The sequence below is a fragment of the Chanos chanos genome, chromosome 9, assembly GCF_902362185.1.
Source record: "Chanos chanos chromosome 9, fChaCha1.1, whole genome shotgun sequence".
Taxonomy (NCBI): domain Eukaryota; kingdom Metazoa; phylum Chordata; class Actinopteri; order Gonorynchiformes; family Chanidae; genus Chanos; species Chanos chanos.
This window is the reverse complement of record NC_044503.1, coordinates 36,325,769-36,347,916: the sequence shown is the minus strand read 5'-3', so window position 1 is coordinate 36,347,916 and position 22,148 is coordinate 36,325,769. Positions and strand designations below refer to the sequence as shown.

Sequence of the window (22,148 nt, the reverse complement as noted above, 5' to 3'; positions counted from 1 at the left end):
TTTAATTAAAAAAAGGGCTAATAATATGAGATAAAATATGACTTTTATAATTTTGTAATCTTTGTCTGTAATTTTATTGTGTGTGAACAAAAGAAAGACAGAAAATGAGTGAATAAAATAAGTAAAGTGGAAAACTGGTCAGAAACGGGTTCAGGTAACGAGAGGGAAACACACTGGGTCAAGGGTCATGCTGTAGACGTTATGTGAATTAATGACTTTTGTCATGTAAATACTTCTGAATGTTAATATTATTTATGTCTTTGAATGTGCATTTGTGTGCTAAAGTGGTAAAGTGACGTTCTAGATGAGTTTTACATAAGTTTTACTTATGTTTACAGCAGAGCAATGACGTATATACGTCACTGGGGGAAAACTCCAGCAGATTGGAATTGGAATTTTGTTTGGTAGAGTGTGGATTGAGTGACGGTGGTTGCGTACGATTTTTTTTTTTTGCCAATTTTGATTCACTTCGTTTCACTTAATTATATAAGTCTAAGTTCATTTTCGTTTTGGAATTATCAAGTCATTTTGGTTTATATTTTTTGTGCCAATAATCAGAATTTAATTTATCTAAAGAAGGACTTGAAAGTGCATTTGAAACAACTACCTGCTCATTCATTCCATGGCCTTAACTTGGAAAATTGGAAACATTGAAAGGTCGATAGGTCAAACAGGTCAAACAACAGTACCGCATGCATCAATCATAATACACTCAGACTCCTTATAATAACACACACACACACATACACACACACAAACACACACAACGCTCAAAAATACCCTATATTTACACGCCCAGTTCCCCCCAAACCATTACCCTGCATCCCATAAACGGAGACAGGTACCCCCTCTCCACCAACACAGACTAGGTGCTAGTTCTGGGCTGGTGCTAGTGCCGGTTCGCTGTTGGTTCAACTTGCGAACCTTTCTAAGAACTGGTTTGCTTATTCACAGGCTAGAGAGCCACCACAGAGCCATGTCATTACGTCACTGTATATATCTGTATACGCAAGCTACCTAAACGCTTCCCAGCAGCAAAGTGAATCAAACATCAAATTAAATGACTAACTTGGCACCATGAAGCATAAATTAAGTATGTGTCTCTACATTATGAACAGCAGATGTTTCTTTGCATAACAAGGTACCCTAATTCCATTATCACTTTCATTGTTAAGGCAATGTCAATCTGCAATTTTCAGTCAACGACACAAGTTCATATGTACTGTCCATGCACATTAATTAAATAAGAGCCTCAGTTGTGGATGGAAGTTTAGAATCGTAGCCAAAGAAACTTTAATTTCTAGAGTTGGTCAGGTATTCTGCCATGTATGTTAATGCGATATTTTGATGCTGATATGTACGTCACGATTAGCTGAAATAAAGCTTAGTTTTGTAAATGATGCATAAGATATCGCTTTCGTTGTTAAGGCATCTTAAGTGGTGATTTTCAATTAATGACACACGTTTGTATGTAATGCATTGGCTATATATATATATATATATATATATATATATATATATATGGACATAGTTATATCAGGATTAATTCAAACAGAGCTTGATTTAAATTCGCTATGCGACATATATATTCAGGAGAAGAATGTATTCATTTATAAAGTACATGCACATTAATTAAAGAAGACTCCACACAGGTGTATGTTTTTGTTAAAAATGGCGGTCACAAAGTTTTAGTTGGTCTTGTTGGTCACGATAATCCTGCCCCCAGCCCCTGACGTAAGCGGTTCTTGGTCCTAGCCGGGCAAAGTGTTGGTGCCACTCTGGAACTGGTTTTCCTGGCCGAGAGCCAGTTCTTTGGGTGTCGAAACGTGAAGAACCGATTTGAAATAAGGCACCGGCTCCAAATCTGGAACTGGTGGAAAAGGTGTAAGAGTGAGACACACACTCTGTAACACACACTAAAGACAGGACGAGAGACGGAAAGGCAATAATGAGTTAACATACCATCTTACCTGAGATTTATTATCAAATAAATATATTTAATAATATAATACTGATAGTATAATACTCTCCATTTAGTATAAAACACACACACACACAGAGCTGAGAGTGTGTGATATGTTTTCTCCTCTAATTTCTCTTCTTCTCTGTAGATGCCTGTGATCTCACACTGGACCCAAACACAGCACACACGCGCCTCTCTCTGTCTGAGGGGAACAGAAAGGTGACATGGTTGAGAGAGAAACAGTCGTATCCCGATCATCCAGAGAGATTTGATGACAGGTGGCAGATCATGTGTAGAGAGAGTCTGACTGGACGCTGTTACTGGGAGACTGAGAGGAGTGGAGATGATGCTGAGATATCAGTGACATATAAAGGAATCATGAGGAAAGGAGTGAATGGTGACTGTGAATTTGGACACAATGAAAAGTCCTGGAGTCTGTTGTGGTCTGGTAACAGCTACACTGCCATTCACAATAAACATAGAACGGTCATACCTCACAACCCCTCACACACACACAGAGTAGGAGTGTATCTGGACTGGTCATCTGGAACTGTGTCCTTCTACAGCGTCTCCTCTGACACACACACACTCACACACTTACACACATTCCACTGCTCATTCACTGAACCCCTCTATGCAGGGTTTGGGGTTTATTATCATAACTCCTCTGTGTCTCTGTGTCAGATAAAATAAATAAACACACACTCAGACGCACATTATTTTTCTCATTTTCAAATGCACGAGTACCATTTACATTTATTTACACTTCCACTTGGACACACACACACACAAATGTGTGTGCATGAAGTACAGTCAGAGTTTTATTTATGTATCAGAAATCTGTGACTGTAACAATAAACAATTATTCATTGTGGAGATTTGTTTGTTTTTGTTTTTTTTCCGAGATTCTTGTCCATTTAATTTTAAATTCTTGCTTATTAGTTTTTACTTTGTTACAAACACAATATAAACATGCATATGTCAGACAGAAAGACACAAATGAAATCTAAAAACATTGAAAGTGTTCCTGATGATGAACACACACTCTCACACACACACACACGCACTCTATCTCTCACTCTCACTCTCTCTCTCACTCCCTCTCTCTTTATCTCTCTCACACACACTCTCTCTCTCTCCCTCCCCCTCTCTCTCTCTCTCTCTCTCTCTCACACACTGTCTAATGCATACACACACTCTCTCTCTCTTTCTCTCTCTCTGTCACTGTTTCTCTCTCTCTCTCTCTTTCTCTCTCTCAATTCAATTCAATTCAGTTCAATTCAATTCAATTCAAAGTGCTTTATTGGCATGACAAATGAGGCATTTGTATTGCCAAAGTATTCATACAAAGGATAAGGAGTGCAAGGAACAAGTCATCTTAATCTAGTCTAAGTCTAAATCTAATGTAAATTTAAATCTAATCCAGGTTTAAATCTAAACCTAATCTATTCTATTTATAGATTTAAACATATTTGGACTAGCATAAAATAAACATAGACAATACACTCAGATATGAATAGGAACATTATATGTGCAATATGTATAGTAACATTAAACGTTAAACATATTTACATATTTAGGTTTAGCTAGTGTCCCTCAGGTTATGAATTAGTGAAATATATTCGGCTGCCAGAGTAGCTGAAGGTCCCTCTCCTGAGAGGATAGCCATTTTTTTCATTTTTGTATAGAGTGGTTTTAAATGTATGGAAAAGAGTTTCTCTTATTTCTGTATATTTCTCACAGTGAAGAAGAAAATGCTCCTCTGTCTCCACCTTCCCTCTCTGGCACTGACCACATGTTCTGTCCTCTTTTGGCAGCCAGGTTTTTCTGTGTCTGCCTGTTTCCACTGCAAGGTTGTGGTCACTGAGTCTGTACTTGGTCAGAATCTCATTCTGCTTTGACTGGTGGTCTGGTTTCTCCAATGCTCCAAATAGTCTTCTTTTGCTTGTTTAATGATTTTATTGACACAAGTTGTGGTTTGGAAGCAGTACTGGTCTGAGCATATTGTGTATTAGATTTTGTTACTAGGTCAGTGAGCTTCAGTACCAGTTGGCTTAGAGGACTCTTTTCTGGGTTCAGTTCCTGGGTTTCAATGCATCAAAGCAGAGTGTATTTTGTGAACTAGACCTCAGATGCATCCAGAATTTTAAAGTTCGTTTTTGAATAGATGAAGCCAAAGGATAACGGCCTAATTCTGCCCTACATGCATTGCTGGGTGTTTTTGTTTGGACTTTTAATACAGATCGACAGAATTCAGCATGTAGGGCTTCCATTGGATGCTTGTGCATACTGAGTGGACCCCACACCTCACTTCCATACAGCGCAATAGGCTGTATTATGCTGTCAAATAATTTGCACCAGATTGTGATTGGTATATTTATATTGTAAAATTTAGATTTTATAGCACAGAGTGCTCTACGGGCTTTTTCTTTGAGTGCATTCACTGCTGTGCTGAAACTTCGTAAGTTCGACATGGTTTTTCCAGACACTGTTTTAGCTTTTAAATTACCAGATACCGCAGGACTGAATGTTAAGTCTGAGTGTTAAGACTCTGTATGAGTCTTACTTTTACGAGTATGAAGTCAGCCCTGAAGTGGATCTTTGGCGATAATGATCCACAGGGGAGTGGTGCCGAAATGCGGGTGATTGAGGATGCGGCTTACTACGCGCAACACTCCAGTAAAAGAGAGAACAAGTCACGTTTGCAAAGTCAGTAAAAAACACTGGTGCCAGGCACAAATCGTCAATATGCATGGTCTGTCAGAGTACATATCCCTGGGCAAAGGACTGTCCACACAAACTTGAACAGACTAAGTCAGACAGAAGACGTTGAAGAATGCAATGTCACTCTGTTTTCAAATGATTCAGAGTCAGACTCTGACATTTTCATGGCGGAAGCCTTAGGATCAGCTGTCATTGACACAGCTCGCAGTAGAACAGTCTGTGGTGAAAAAATGGTTTGGTCATTACGTCCATGGGCTGAAACGGAGTGAGCTACAGGGAATTAAACATGTGGAGAGTGAAAGACCTTTCAAGTTTGGGGATGGGAAAGTTGTGCATTCAACAAAGGGAGTAAAAATTCCAGCCAAGATAGGACGGACAAAGTGTCAGATTGAAACTGAAATAGTTCCAGCAGACATTCCATTACTTTTAAGCAAAACGTCACCAAAAAGAGCAGGTGCTGTTTTAGATACTGAAAATGATAAACGCCGCAATGTTCAAAGAGCCAGTGAAACTTGAACTGACCTCTTCAAGACATTATTGTGTTAACATAACAGATAAAGGTGCCCCACATGAACACAAAATCCACTGTAAAGATGAAGTTCTTATTGTTACGCAGAACATGACAACAAAGGAAAAAGAAAAGCTCCTGCTGAAATTACACAAGCTATTTTATATATAAATATATATAAATATATATAAACTGTATCTGCATGTTTACTGTCTGATTTATTGAAATATGTCTAGTCACATTTCTGAATGGTAGAAAATTAATCTTGTTTACAATTTATGTGCACTGAACACTCTAAAAAAGTGTCTTTGAATTTCAGAGTGAGCAATTTTTTTAGCACTTATTTTTAAATACATTTCTGCAATGAAAACAAAGACCACTGTCAAGGTGAAAACAAAACACAATCACAATCTCCATGGAGACCAATGGAGATGACAGATTATTATTATTATATTAAAAGCTATTTACAATTGTTAAGACATAGCATTTGTGACTCTCAGTGAGCAAGCTTACAACATTGAAGAAACAGGAAGAGATGAAACCAAGTTCAGTATTTAAATACAACTATAAGAGACAGTTTTAGCTTTATGCTTTCTGCTTCATAGTTATAGGTCAAATTATGCGAATAAGATTAAAAGACTTCACCGTTTTCTCACTATATTCAACCCCACATTTATCATAACTCTCCCAAAATACAGAAGGAAAATGGTCTTCACACTCCTCTTTCACATACGTAATTCAACAGGGTAGAACAGTGTGCATCATTCCAGTGTCCTGTGGGAGACATAAAGATTCCATTTTTTTGGTCTGATAGTTATATATTATTTGTTATATGTTATAATTATTGCAGGTGAATAAGCATTCATGAAAGAAGGATTTCATCTCCATCGACATTGAAATAATGTGCCCTGTTGCTCTATCTTTTTACAGTGCGGACATTTTGAATCACTGATTTTGTAGTATACATTTCATCACGAGGGGAAACTTCCCGGATGGAAACTTACCAAAAAAATTCATCTCCAAACAGTCCTCATCAAGGTAATTGTCAGGCTGTCCAGTGCCCCAGTCATTAAAGTCAAAGGATGATCCATCTGTCCAATGAAACGCAAAGGAAGATGGAAAGATGGATTGGGAACAGAATGGTGGACCAGTGTATCTACTCATGACGCATTTGTGTAGATTTTCTTATCAACTGCTTTGGGACAGTTTTCAATTTATTGGGCATATGCATCAAAACTTAACAAAGATTTCTTCTTAAAATAAAGGGAAAAAAGAAGTTTTTTTCAGTCATAACGATACCACCTGATCCACCTTTATCCCAACTTTAGCTACATATTCAATTTCGTGCATTTTTTTTTTTTTAAAGTATACGTTTATACATTCATGCTTTTTTTAAAAGTATACATTTAAAGCAACAAGCTCATTTGAATGGATTCCATTCAACATGAAAATAACTCCTCAAAAAGCCTGTTTCAGCCCGACATGCCAACCTCTGCAAGATCGGTCGCTCCAATCCAAACACGTGGGTTTGAACCAGTGACATTATAGACCAGTTCTTGCACAAAGTGATGTTCCTCAGTGCTGTGAATGATTGCAAGATGGCCTCCAAAGGATGCACAGTGTTACTGAGAGAGAGAGAGAGAGAGAGCGACAGAGACAGAGACAGAGACAGAGACAGAGAGAGAGAGAGAGACAGAGACAGAGACAGTGATGGAGGGTTTATGTTAACTCATTATTGCGCATCAGTATATGTGACATGAACATGTTTGACAGACTGAATCTCTCGCCCATGCAAATTATGAAATGATGTTCCTATCTAAGCATTTTGGGGATCTGAACATGCGGTTCGGTTCTAAAGGTTCTCTAGAAAGATGTGCTAAGTCAGTTTCAGTGTGTGAGATAACATACTGCCGCATCAAACCACGTTACAGTGTGAGGAAAGTACTTGAAAAGACCAGATCCAAACTGCTCCAAGCAGCAACCATAAATACCTGTGAAAAAGATTGGAATTTTTGGAAACAAATATTTTTCTGGATTTATCAGTTACAGACAAATTCTGTAATGGGCATCTGCTAGTAGGATTTTATGACAATGTAAAGACGAAACTGTGGAAATATGTTCATTCAAGACGTGAAACACAAGCAAAAATATTAACAGAACTGTCGAGTGCATGAGCTGTACTTTAACAACAATGGCACTGGTTGCTCCAAATCAACAGCTAAGAAGAAACTAGTCTCTTTTTGTCTCATTTCAAAACTCATTCAGTTAAAGGACATGTTAGAGGGTAGCTGGAATGCCCTGTCTTCAGAATCAATCACACCCATGGACATTCGACAAAAACTTTAAAACATTTCCTGGTACATGTTTAAAAAAGCAAATCTTAAAATTTGCTCAGAACAGCTGCCTAAATCCATGGGACATCCAAACAGCACTTTGAGTACATGATCAACATCCATTTCTGCGTCTATAATTTTCTGTTGGCATTTTATTGTCATTGTATTGTTACCCTTGTTATTTCTGATCAGTTGTTAAATAAATCTCACATATTTAAGATCTGAGTTTCTGGCCAGCTAATCAAATTTATCAACCAATTTTGTTGACAAACAAACAAACAAAAAAATCATCATTTTTCTCTGACCCTCTGTGTGTGTGTGTCTGTGTGTGAGTGTGCGTGTGTGTGTGTGTATTTGTTTGTAATTGCTTACCAGTGCCCTTCAATGCCACTGTGATGGTATTAGGAAATCCTTGTCTGATCAGTTCCTGTCTTAGCTGTGTGAACATGAGAAAACACTAAAAATTTTACCTCTTCATTTACAGTGCTGTATTCTTCCATCAACACCACGACCATAGACCCCAAAACACCAGTGTGACTCTCACCTTAAACATCACGACCATAGACCCCAATATACCAGTGTGAGTCTCACCTTAAACATCACGACCATAGACCCCAATACACCAGTGTGACTCTCACCTTAAACATCACGACCATAGACCCCAATATACCAGTGTGACTCTCACCTTAAACATCACGACCATAGACCCCAATACACCAGTGTGACTCTCACCTTAAACATCACGACCATAGACAACAATACACCAATGTGACTGTCACCTTAAACATCACGACCATAGACCCCAATACACCAGTGTGACTCTAACCTTAAACATCACGACCATAGACAACAATACACCAATGTGACTCTCACCTTAAACATCACGACCATAGATCCCAATACACCTTAAACAACACGACCATAGACAACAATGCACCAGTGTGACTCTAACCTTAAACATCACGACCATAGACCCCAATACACCAGTGTGACACTCACCTTAAACACCACGACCATAGACCCCAATACACCAGTGTGACTCTCACCTTAAACATCACGACCATAGACAACAATACACCAATGTGACTCTCACCTTAAACATCACGACCATAGACCCCAATACACCAGTGTGACACTCACCTTAAACAACACGACCATAGACCCCAATATACCAGTGTGACTCTCACCTTAAACACCACGACCATAGACCCCAATACACCAGTGTGACTCTCACCTTAAACATCACGACCATAGACCCCAATACACCAGTGTGACTCTCACCTTAAACATCACGACCATAGACCCCAATATACCAGTGTGACTCTCACCTTAAACATCACGACCATAGACCCCAATATACCAGTGTGACTCTCACCTTAAACAGAGCGTGATCTTCAATCTGAGACTGCGTCAGCTCTTCACCAGACACTATTTTAATTCTCAGCCCCAGTGCAGGACCTGCAAAGACATGATCAGTGTGCCAATAAACAGCAGAGAGACAAAACTGAGACAAACACTACAGATCATTTAAGATCAAAAAAACAAAAAAACCTCCAGATGTGTTACATACTTGAGCTTGTTTGTCCAGTGAGGGTGGGAAGATTTATGAATAATATTGCTGTCAGAAGAGACATATTAGTCGGTAATCACACAGAGTACAAAGTTGTATGAAAGAAGATCAGAAATGAAACTGTAATGACATTCTAAAGCGTGTGTACAGTGAGGGGTAAGCTGAACACATATCAGGTGCTTTACTGAGGAGAACATGTTGCTGACCTGAGAGAAGGATGGTGCTCATTTTTGTAGTCTGACCAAGAATGAAATAAAAACAAAAACTTTAGAAAACAAAATAACCATAACATGGAATTGGAGAGTTCATGTGTGAGTCACCGTTAAAGGTAATAACAATTTCTTTTTGAAGCGTTCACACAACTCATGCTGTTCTGTAAAGGGGAAGCAAGTATCGGCCTTCTCACTTTGTTCAACTGACTCAACATTGTGTCATTTAAAGTGATCAATACTCTCTTCTGATTGTCCACACTCACTGGGTCATTAACTCACTATGGAAATACAAGGACAGAATAACATATAAATAAAAATAACATTTGAGAATAGAACTGTTTTGAATCTGATTCAGTCTGACAAGCCAATAGCAAACCCTAGATCCTCACAAAATGAGGATTTTTTTCAATGTCCCATTTTTGTAAACTATTTAATATCTAGCCTCCCTCTCTGGAGATACTTTGTAAAATAGCTCATTTTAAAATAAAATCAAAACAGCATATACTGAACGATACACTTTGGAGCAGTTGTCTGTAGAAATGTCAAAACAGGAAATAAATGCATGAATGATCTGGAGAAACTGACAGAATCTAAAACATTCTCAGCAGGTATCAGCGCACGGTCAGGGCTATAAAAAAAACAGACACACACACACACACACACACACACACACACAACACATAGACAACATATACTGACACACAGACACTCACACAGAACACACTCAACATACATACACATACTGACACACAGACACTCACACAGAACACACTCAACATACAGACACATACAGTCACACACATACTGACACACTGCCACTCACACAAAACACTCAACATATATACACATACTGACACACACACACTCACACAGAACACACTCAACTTACATACACATACTGACACACACATACACAGAGAACACACTCAACATACATACACATACTGACACACACGTGTTGAGCTATGTTAATGAAAGCACAGGCATTATCCTAGAAAAGACATTAGGACAAACGTCCACAGACAGTTAAACAGAACAGTTTGGCTTTGAACTGTAGGGCTCACCATCGGCTCTGTATAACTGCTCTCTTTAACCTACTGTTTAATACACAGATATTTCACTTAACTCGGTACCACCACAGAAGTGTTGGGACAATGCTCTTCAAAGGAACTTTGTATCTCTGTATCTTCTTTGTTTATCTGACAGTCTAGCAATGAGCAAAGAGTATTACAAAACCAGGAATAAAAAAGATAAAGTTTGAATATTTTTTGTTGTCTTACCATTTTGTCCTGGAAACATGAAAGCTGTTTGGTGTCTGCTCCCTGTCCGTGCATGACTGTTAGATAAAACACAAGTGAACAGGAGGTATGGGTGCATCAAATCTAACAGCAGGAAATGCAGGTTTGAATGGGACTGTTTCATTGTCATATGACAATGCGACATGAGGAAAACAACAACAACAACAAAATAAACAAAACAAAAACTATTAAAAGGAATGTGAAGTATGTTTTGTGTTGTATCTAAAATGTCCTACTAATCTGGTCCATCTGGTAGGGGAAAGAAGCAGACTTCAGTATCAGAATGTTTTTTTTTTTTTTGTTTGACTTCAGGGCGCAGTCACCAGGGAAACTTCCTTAAAAGCAGGAGTGAAATCATATCTGTCTGATACAAACTGAGGAACACCTGAAAAAACCAAACAGAACAGTTCAGACAGCTCTGAAACACAGGAGCCCACAATCTACAGTCTGTTCCAACACCAAATAAGACCCTTTTCATCTCATAACCAGTGACAGTCCTGCAGTGTAAATGAAAATGGACAATTAGCACGTGTGCACAGTGAGTATGATAATAAGAAGTGTAGGTGCAATTGCAGTCCTAACACAGGGACACCAAAAGATGTAGGTGTGATAGGATTAATAAATCAGTCTCATAAAATTTATTAACTATGAATTTGGGTGTTCAATATTTTATTAATTAAACAACCAAGATTAATAGGGTAAGCTAGCTGTAACACTGTGCTACAGTCTTAGAGAGTATTGCAGTACTAATGTATTACAATTACACTACTAAACCCATAACACTCATGAACAACCAGGTTGGTGAAGGTAATTGGGAGTGCTTTGATGGCAGAGGTTGGCATTCAATGAATACTGTGGCAGAAACAGACAGGACAACAGTTTATTTCAATGATACTATTTATTAACACAATCACTACTAATTGACAAACTAATACTAATATGGTACAATCAATAATCAGCAGCAAATAGAATGATCAAAGGGTAGATGGTAACAAAATAGTGATGAGTCTATGTGCAGGTATTCAGTGTAGGACTGAATGAGTGTTAGACCAGAGATGAGTGAGTGTGTGTGTGTGTGTGTGTGTGTGTGTGTGAGAGAGAGAGAGAGCGCGTGCGCGTATGTGGGCGTGTGCCCAGCTGCGCACTGAAGAGAGAGGGAGGAGTTCTTTGGAGAGAAGCTGTGCGCATGTGCACAGGAGAGAGGAGGAGGAGCGAGGGAGAGAAACTGCGCGTAGGCACACAGCTAGGAATAGGCGTGGTGGAGGAGTGTCGTGTGTGAGCGTTCTTGCTCCACCCCAACGAAGAGGGGGGATGGGTGGCAAGAGCGCGTGCACGGAAGAGGGACAAAGGATCAAGATTTAGTCTTGACTAGGCCCTAAACCCAAACCACAGTTCAACCCTAAACTACGCCCGAAATCCCAATGTTGAGGTGTGTGTGTAGTGCAGCGAAGAGAGTTAGAGATATGAAAGAGAGAGAACGCATGCCAGATCTATCCTTCATTATTTGTGACCAAAAGAAAATAGCAAACGGCTAAAAACTGCATCGTACATGAAATACAGTGTGTACATTTAAATCATAAAAGAATTCAAATAACAACACTTCCTTCACGTTAACTGCATGTAATCTTAATACTAAAGTATGCCCAGATGCCAGCCTTACTTGGAATAGCTCATTGCGTGGTGACCGAAGGTGCGTCTTTGGTGTTTGATGAGCAGGGCGATTCGCAGGTCCAGAGAGAAGTTCCTTTCCTTGTCACTTGAAGATCTTTGGGGCTCGGTGGCTCGTACGATGATCTTTAAGGGTTCTTGGTTTAGTTAATCAACGTTTAAAGAAATAAAAAGGGATCCGGTCGCCTTTTCTTCCATCGAATACTGTGCGTTACAGTGTAACTAGCCGGTAGAAGTTAAAGTTGCAACTGCGCGAGAGAAAGTAAATTAAACTTTGGTTGTACAAATGTCTCGCTTCTTTGTTACGCTGTCCTTTTCTTCGGCAGAGAAAAGAGACACCCGCTGCTAGCGAGCTGCTGCTAGAGCGAGCCGCTGCTAGGGAGTTGCAGAATTGCGGGGCTGGAAAGGAGCTGGAAAAAAGAGAGCTTTGAATTTTCCGCGGTTTTATGGCGAAAATTGCGTCATCACTGTATCTGCTCCATTGCTGTAACCAATACCGTTACAGTGAAACCTGAGAAGATGGGTACAGATTACCCATGCGGTCAAGCAGGGAATTATGGGTAATATGTTCTACAGCCTGACGACCCCTACAGAAGTGAAGAAAAGTAACCATTTACAGTTGAGTTGTTAATGTGAAAATGAACGTTGTTTTGGATTTGTTTTGTTGTTTTTTGTTTTTGTTTTTTTTAGCATAAATCCACTACCGTGTTTTATTTGGTTTGAATTGTACTCTCTTTGGTGAGACTTAGCCAGTGATATTCACCCCGTTGGGTTTTCTACATTAATTATCAAACAAGCACGTTCCACCAACTTTCAGTTTCATATTAACCTATAGTCATCATACTATGATTATTCATTCAGGGAGGTTTCACCACCGGTTTCTTATTCCTGTTCTCTCTTCACAATTGTATGCTGCTCACAGGGATGCAAAGCTCTTAACGAGTGTTTACAGCCACTACAATTAATATTAATGGTAAAAACCTACTCCCTCAATAATACTGGTAACAGTGATAGATGGACGTATTTTAAGCGTTAAGGTAGGATTAGTTGTAATAGGAGTCATGCTTATAAAGACATGATATTTATGATAACAAAAAAAGAAGAATATTTTTAATGTAATGCATGAGATGTTGGCCTCACGTATAGTGTTTTCACATTGATCTGTGTGATGTGTTCCACTACCACAGAACCATCGAAGAATGGAACATAAAGCCTTGAAGAAACACAAACATATTCTCATACTGACCTTCTGGAGGAGGTTGAGAGGACCTACATTATTGTTAAATGTAATGGGAAGTCTGTTGAGGTGCCAATGTTTCCAATGAAGAAGATTGATTTTCTGAAGCAGGCAGCATGTGACTGGGCCGAGAAGAAACCCCACAAGATGAGTGTCGTTTACAACAGCAAGATGTTTTTCCTTGTCTTAAAAGCATGCAATCCTGAGATTATACCAACACACAAACACATGATGCTAAAATATTCTAGAAATAGAATAATTCTAGAGAAATTCTAGTGTGGTAGCTTGTACATATCTTAAAATGCTTCTTAGTAATTTAATGCCAAAGTTGTGTCTAATTTTCAGGGGCCATACGGGATGGGAACAAAACATTGAATGACTACAATCAGGTAAGAAGGAAGAACAGCGTCAGCCTAATCTGTGCTGACTAAAAAATGTTGAACACTACCTCACTGAATGCTGACTCACACTACTGTCCACAGTGACTGTCTTTAAACTGCCAGCCCCACGATGAAGAAAACTGTTACTTTTCTCTGTCAAATGGACAAACTGAACTCATTCCAAGAGACTGCTAACAGCTTCTATCTCCCACAGGGCAAAGTGTGATTGTATGTGATGGTGTGACAGTGGAAGTCCTGGAAATGGTATGAAGTCATTATTAGCCACTGTCAGGTTCACAGACTGTAAAAAAGGGCCAGTGCAATCAAATTTCAGACTTGTCATGAGTTGGATGTCAGATAAAGATACAGAAGGAGAACAGGAGTCTATATGAATTGTAATGGATTCATCTTGTCCTCTCATTCATATTCTCTCCTCCACTCAGTCTGGGCCTTTGTATCTTGAGGTGGCAGCACATCACTGTCTATTCCATGACAATAACTAAAGATCAAAACACCATCATCAGTAGGAACAGAGTAATTGCTAAACAATCTTTTAGACCCTCAGAATGTGATCAAGACACACAGAACAGCAGATATGCAGATAACAGCTGCTGCAGGCACTCTACTTCATCTTTGCATGGGTCCCGTTTGGGATTTATCTCTAGACCAGCTGGATGGTCGCCCAGGATGAAATGATGAAAATGGCTGACATCCCTATCATTTTCATTTTCATCCTCCTCCCCATCTCCTGTCTTCAAACCTCACCCGATTAAATAAACACTACAATTCGTTTGTTCTCTGTTCTTGTTTAGTTACAGGAGTACAGACTTTAGTTTCGATTGCAGTTTATGGTTTTTACATTGTCAGACTGTAAAGTGAAAATAGCTGTGATTAGACAGCTAACATTAGAGTAAATTGTTTAAAATAAGAGGAACAAATTGGTTGACTGGTATGGAGGCCCAGAGAGGATGTAACTTTAAAGCTTTTTTCAGCGTTATCACAACATAACAACCAGTTGTTTTCTCCTGCGCTCAGCTGAACTGTCTAGTTATCATGACGTGACAATTAATTGCTTTCGATCTGAACTTAATGGTCTGCTCGCTATGATCGCATGACAATTGTTTGTTTTCATGAGATAATAATGAATATAATAATTAGTCCTTGAGACTGATTCACCGTAGGCAGTTTGAAGCTATACGCAACACACGAAAAACACGTGTGTTGGGTGTTTTTATGTCAGAGAATACGAGGGTGATATCTTGTGGACACTGGGATGATATTCATTTGACTTCCCCCCATTACCCTGTGGGTCAACGCATTTTAGACCGTGTCTTTGGTCACCCGGAGATTGGCTGATCTGCCTCTCTCAAAAATTATTTGATATCCGTGCTACCTCCGAGCAGCCAAGCAACACTAAAATGCCCCTCACCCCTTCAAAAAAAAAAGTCCCAGAGGCACCAATCATCTTCTAAAATGACAGACAAGACAAGAGTTTTAATAACATCTGATGTGTAGACATAGTGCAATTTCTGCCTCAAATGTTTTACGCGTTCCTCAATCTCTTCGACGAGGTAGCTTGTTCGGGTTCCGACTGCCTACACTAAGTCACAATTAATTGTGACGTTTTTGTTAAGGAGCTAATTATGTTGAGACCTGGTGAAAATAATTTACCGTTGTGATAATGAGAAAATTAAATTCAGTGATCGAATAAACAATTAGCAAATTGTTGTGATCACAAGATAATTATGTTGAGATCTAGATCTCTAATTATTACGGTTTGTTAATGATTATCAATTTGAATTGAAACCTAAAGAAAACAAAATAATTGTTATGTTGTGATACGAGACACTTAAGATGGTGACAATTTGTTGGTATGTTTTGGTAACCACAAAAAACTGCTGTGGTGTCCCCTCCCGGCTTCTGTAGACTGGATAGTAATGGCTACTGTATAAAAACTTCTATTTCTTATCACGAATTAGAATTCAGCAGTGTTTTTATTCATATTTGGCAGCAAAGTTTCACTTTCCACTTGTGTCGATTCACCATGCTGTTCAGTTCGGTCAAAATTCCATACTCAAACATTTCGTTTAAAGCGTGTTTCAGTTACTGAGAAAAAAGAAAAAACTTTTGAGATTGATTGTGTCTGTTGCTGATTACTGCGTGATCAGACCACCGCAAGTACACAATCCAAGCTGGACTACTCATAGCTACTAAGTAGACAAGTTACTAGACTGGGGTGGTGTGAGACAAGTTGTAGTATGAGGCTGGGTGAACATCCGAAATGTACTTAAAAGTTCACCACTGAAATATGAGACTATATTAGACTGATTTGGTTTGTATACAAAGAAGGATTGGATAATGTGTAAACATATGTGCAGGTGTGTGTGTGGTACCCATACCTGTTAATGTTGCTCTCTTCTGATAGGTAGGAGGTCTGTATTTCGTTTTGAAATGAGAAGGCCAAAATCAGGAAACAAGCTGTTTCCCGGCTATCATTTAGAATAGGGAAATGTTCTGATAATTAAAACATTCTCATATGTTATATGTTATGCATTGTCATAACAACTGTTTTGATAATTATAACCAGAAAACTAAAAAACGACCCTTAATCTGATTTTCTTTGATGTGTTTATGAGTGGAAGTCTGGAATTAAAATACGTGTGAGGAAATTTTCTCTCTTAATTTTACGTTCAGGTGTTTTCTTTTTCTTTTTTTTTCGTGACCCAGAAGTTGCTTCTCAAAATGTAGTTTGGCAGGGGAAGACATATCAATATTCATACAAGGGGCGCTACCTGGTGGGCCAATATGATGTTCTGCCCTGACACTACAGGTGAGTTCACAAAGCCTTTGAGAACCATGGCAACCCTAAATCGCTGTCATCACAAATTTTGATGCACTCACTGTTCGTCAGTGTGTGACTGACCTGTCAGAGCGGGAACGTTTTCTCGGCCAATAAGGTAGCGCATTCTGTTATGAATATTAATAAGTCTTCCCCTGCCATGCTATATTTCGAAAAGCAATTTCTGGGTCACAAAAAAAAGAAGGCAAAATTGAGAAAGAAGATTTGAACACATGTATTTAATTCCCAATTTCCATTCATAAGCACATCAAAGAAAATCAGATTACAGGTCATTTTTTCATTTTCCGTTTTTTATTATCAAAGCAAAGGACAGAAAATGGGTCGTTTTCCGTTTTTTTGTTTCCCTGTTTCTAAATGCTTGTTTCCCGATTTTTGTTTTCTCATTTCAAAATGAGAATCCATTGGCTGCCAAGTACATGGACCACAGGACTACATTCACAAGAAATTAGGATATTAGCAACATTTCAAGTAATTCACATTATATGGTCATGAGACCTCTTCATAGATTCAATGATATGTCTTTGACCTTTTCTTTTAATATCTTTGACCTTATTTTTTTATGTTTTTTTGAAGAATCGTGGGGTGCGAATAGTCTTTTTCGCTTAGGAAGGCTCCTGTGTGAAATGACACGAAAGTATCCAAGTGACAGCCATGCTAAGAGCTGGTTGAATTCTCCAAATGCTAAGGAAAGGTGCTTCAATGCTTCCATTCCTATCTCCTTTAACGTAGGGTACACTGGACCATCCTTTATGAAAGGAAAGGAGATAATTTTGTCCCACAGTTCTTTGCAGCTGCAACATTTAAAGCAACACACCATTCGGCTGTTCACGAAAACAAATGATTATGTGAATGTAACACCAACCTTTGGACAGGGTCAAGCGTATACTTGATGTGACAAGGATTATCTGGCTGAAGTTTTCTCATTGAATGATTTGCTGATCCTATACAAGTAAAAACTCAAAATAAAAGTATCATGACAAAGTGATGGTCTTGGTCAAAAGACGTATGTGCTCTCCAAAAGATAATGCTTTCTAAACAGTTTCTAACAATTTCTGACTATAAAAAGACTGCTCAAGGAAACTGCCTCGTGCTCATGCATTCTTTAAGTTTACACTTTAAGTTTAAGTATAGAATTTATAAATAATAATAATTTTGCATGTTGGTAATTCATCATTGTGATTGGATGCTGACGTGATGGATGTTGTCAGAGGAAGATAGAGATGTGCTACGAAGAGTTACTCCTGCTTCACATCAGGCACCACTACATACAGGCCTGCATAGTGTGTCAAGTAGCCTGAAAACTGATCCTCCAGCTGTTTTTAAGGGAGACGGCACGGAGTTCTTCACAAATTGGTCTCGCTGTTTTGAAGTAGCAGTACGTGCTATCAATCCTCCTTCTGCAGACATAACCAGTGTTTTGGCAGCAGTTCTACCAACACGTCTGGCTGATGCTGCTTTTTTGTACTGGGATAGCTTGCCATCCACAATCCAACAAAACTGTGACTTGGTAAAGAAACGACTTGTGGACGTTTTTGGCCCTAAACAGCCTGAGGAGTGACGTGCAACAACTGTGTGAGAAGAACACATATCTTACTCAACACTTGGAATCCTGGTCTAACAGATCTGCCAAAGATGGCCCATAACACAGGATACGGAGTCCCTCACCTCCTTACCACACACAGCGTCGTTCCACTGGCTACAACCCACCTGACTGATATCATGCCTGTGCCCGAGATTCCTATTCTGTCCATCACTCTATCTCTCCTGAACCATCTAGCTCACATGAAGCACACCAAGCCAGGGGATTTGGCCAGTACCACTCTCCAGAGCGTTCTTCTCCTCAATTTGTCAGATACAGCTGACGTACAGACACTGACAGACAGTGATGCAGTCTCAGTCCCTCTTCACAGAAGTCATGAGCTCTCATTGCAGACGCAGTGTTCATTTCCAGTACCCTGACAAGCATGAGTACTCAGGAGCCAGCCAGCAGGGAAACTACAATTAACTGCTGTTGAGGGGCAAACATCAGCGACCACACCCAAGCCCCACATTCTTCCTCCACACTCTCCTACAGCTGTAGGTGTCCCCCCAGCTACTGTGTTTCTGCTCACATCCTCATTATTGTAGAAGGCATTGAGGGATCTGTGTTGCTTGATACGGGCTCCACGATCTCTATCTCTAGTGAAGACTTTAGGACCTCCCACCCAGCCTTGAAAAGATGCCCTATGAAAACTTCTTTTGTCCTTGTACAGTCAGTGGACAATGCTTGGATCTCTTGGGCACTTTAACGCTCGGCATGAGAGTTGGAAAGGAATCATTGCAACATGACTGTCATGTTGTTGGAGGAGCTTTTCACCCAGTAATACTTGGGTGGGTTGCTTACAAAAACACCATGCTATTGTTGACCTCAGCACCAACATCTTGCAGTTACGGAACATGCGGCTCCCTCTGTTGCCCAAACCTCATGAAGTAGCCTGCTGCAATGTTACTGTGCTAGCATCCACTACGCTTCCAGCTATGAGTGAATCAATAATCCCAACTTGTGTCTCAGGAGCAACGGCTGCTTCACCCGCGCCGTTCAACTACGTGAGAGTGCTCGTACCCAATCCTGTCAGTGATGTTGTGGTGACACACTCCATCAGCGAGGTGCGGAATGTCTTGATTGTTGCTCGAGTCTTAAACACCACAAATGATGACATTGAACTCTGGCCAGGTCCGCATCTTGGTAAACTTCTTTCTATTTCTTCCTCTGAACCCACTTTTATGGTCAAGATGTGTTGTGCTGCCTCTCCTGTAAATGACACAGTGGCACCCCTAGTACAAAATAGATGAAGCAAATTTGTCATACTCTCAGGCCCAGTCTTTCAAATTACTATTGTAAAAATACTCTGCAGTATTTAGTAAAAATTCAGAGGATAGGGGCCATACAGGAGTGATCAAGCACCACATACGTACGGCTGATGCCACTCCAATCAAACAAAAGAGTCTATAGAGTAACACCGGAGCAAGGAGCTGAAATAAATCCCAGATTGACACCCTTTTGAAGTCAGAGAGCTACAGCCCATGGGAAGCCACAGTTGTGTTGTGTGCAAAAAGGATGGGGCCTGGCATTTTTGTTTAGATTATAGAAATTTGTTACTATTAAAGACTCACATCCTTTACCAAGAGTTGATGATGCATTGGATGCACTATCTGGCTCTGCATGGTTCTCAACCATAGATGACCAGCATGGCTATCGGCAAGTGGAACTGGAGGAATAAGATCGGGAGAAAATGGCCTTCACCACTGGCACTGGGCTCTATCAATTCAAAGTTATACCGATGGGACTTACCAATGCACCAGCCACCTTCTAGCGATTAATGGAGATGGTCCTTTGTGGATTACCCTGGAAGATATGCCTGGTGTATTTGGATGATGTCCTCATCTTTAGTCGTTTCTTTGATGAGTACCTTAAGCACCTGAAAGAGGTTTTTGCCAGATTGTAAGCTAGTGGCCTCAACGTGCAAGTGCTGCCTTGCCAAAGATCATGTTCGGTTTTTAGGCCATGTTGTGTCCAAAGATGGCATTCAGTCATACCCCAAAAATGTGTTAAAATCTGGCCCACACCTCATTCTCCCAACACAAGTTAGAGCATCTTAGGTCTTCACTCCTATTACCTAAAGTTCATTAGAAACTTTGGACATCATGCTGCTCCCCTGTATGTGCTCACCTAGAAGAATGTGGCATTTCAGTGGACATCTCAGTGTCAGGATGCATTCACTTACCTACAACACGCTCTTTCCAGCCCACCAGTAGTTGCCCTTCCCGACTTTGCATTTCTATTCTATCTTCATATTGATGCATCCTGCTCTGCAACTGGAGCTGTACTTGCCCAAAAGCATATCAGCCATGAAACTGTGGTTGCTTATGCTAGTTATGTTCTCACAAAAGCAAAGAAAAGGTGGTCAACATATGACTGAGAGCTCTGGGTCACTGTCTGGGCAGTAAGACATTTTAGCCATTATTTGTACAAGCAGCCTTTTGTGATTATCACTGACCATAAACCTCTTGTTGGGCTCTGCAAAATCCCCATTGACAATGACAGGACCGGGCAACATACATACTAGACTCTCAAGCTTAACCCTTTTGAATGGACCGTGATTCACAGGGAGGGACACAGCCACAGCCACAGTAATGCACACGCTTTGTCACGTCGCCCAGATGATGGCACAATATCACAGCAGATGGCCTCCCCGGGCTGTACTGTCAGCCCTGAAACTTTACTTGGAGGATGCTGCCCTGCAAGTCAGCAGAGTGCTGTATGTTACAACACAGTTATGTCGCCCCAAGCTAGTCTCTCAAAATACACCCCTGTCTAACCCCAACTGCTGAACTGCTGAATTTATTTCATCCATGTTTGTCTTTCCCTTCCCTGAAAAGAACCTGAAGAATAAACAACGTCAAGATGGTGTCCTGTCAGAGGTCATTGGCTGGAAAACCACTGGCTGTAGGCCACCATACTGGTGATGAAAAAGCGTTCCTCAAGCCTATAACTAGCCCTCACTCAACAATAGGCTACACTCCATTTTTCTCCATACATGGCCGTGAAGCCAGAATGCCAGCTAACCTGCTGTTGCCTAATAACACACCAACAGCCTCCACTCAGGGTTTACCTGGCAACTATGCAGTGCAGCTTGCAGGTAAACTCCAGTCAGCCTTGGCATTTGCGGCACAGAACAGAGACCAGGGCGGTGACCCACAGAACCTCCAGTATGACATACGTGTTAAATACACTCCCTATAACCCAGGAGATCTTGTGTGGTGAAATGACCCCACCTTAGAGAGACAGGAGCTGGCACCTCACTGGAAAGGACCCTTTGAAATTATGCAGTGTGATGGATTCTTGAGGACAAACTTGGAGTAACCTACAGCATACACTATCCGTTGGCTGACAAATAAGTGGGGATACAGAGAATAAATGTGAACAGTATTACACACTTGATTCACACCTGCTTGACCTCAACTAAGAATAAGTGAGAATATTGTTTGGAAATACAAAGAATAACTGAGAGCACTGTTTCATCTTATCCTAGTGCCCTTGGCTATATTCCTACACAGTCAGTCTTCTTATTTTCTCCAAAGAAGGCTTACACCATGTAACCTTGAATATCTGACTATCTACACTCTCTGCACACAGATGAACCTGAAGTACCTTTTCTATTCCTCCATTCTCAGATCACATTTTTATAAAAGAAGAACTTCACATATTTACCTTAATACAAATGATTATATAGTTATGAATTCTTAATACAAGATGAGTATTACTACAAATGACTAAATGACTATGGCTACACAGCTGTCACAATGTTTTTCATAAAACAAAGAAACATTTTTCCTCCAACAAGTACATACTGAA

At 40.0% G+C, this 22,148-nt stretch overlaps 1 protein-coding gene across 1 annotated transcript in view; it reads left to right on the top strand.

The window, feature by feature from the left end:
- The window catches only part of LOC115821721 (NACHT, LRR and PYD domains-containing protein 12-like), a 67,746-nt gene that overhangs the window by 8,105 nt on the left and 37,493 nt on the right, over positions 1-22,148 (top strand). The gene's annotated exons all lie outside the window — the stretch shown is intronic.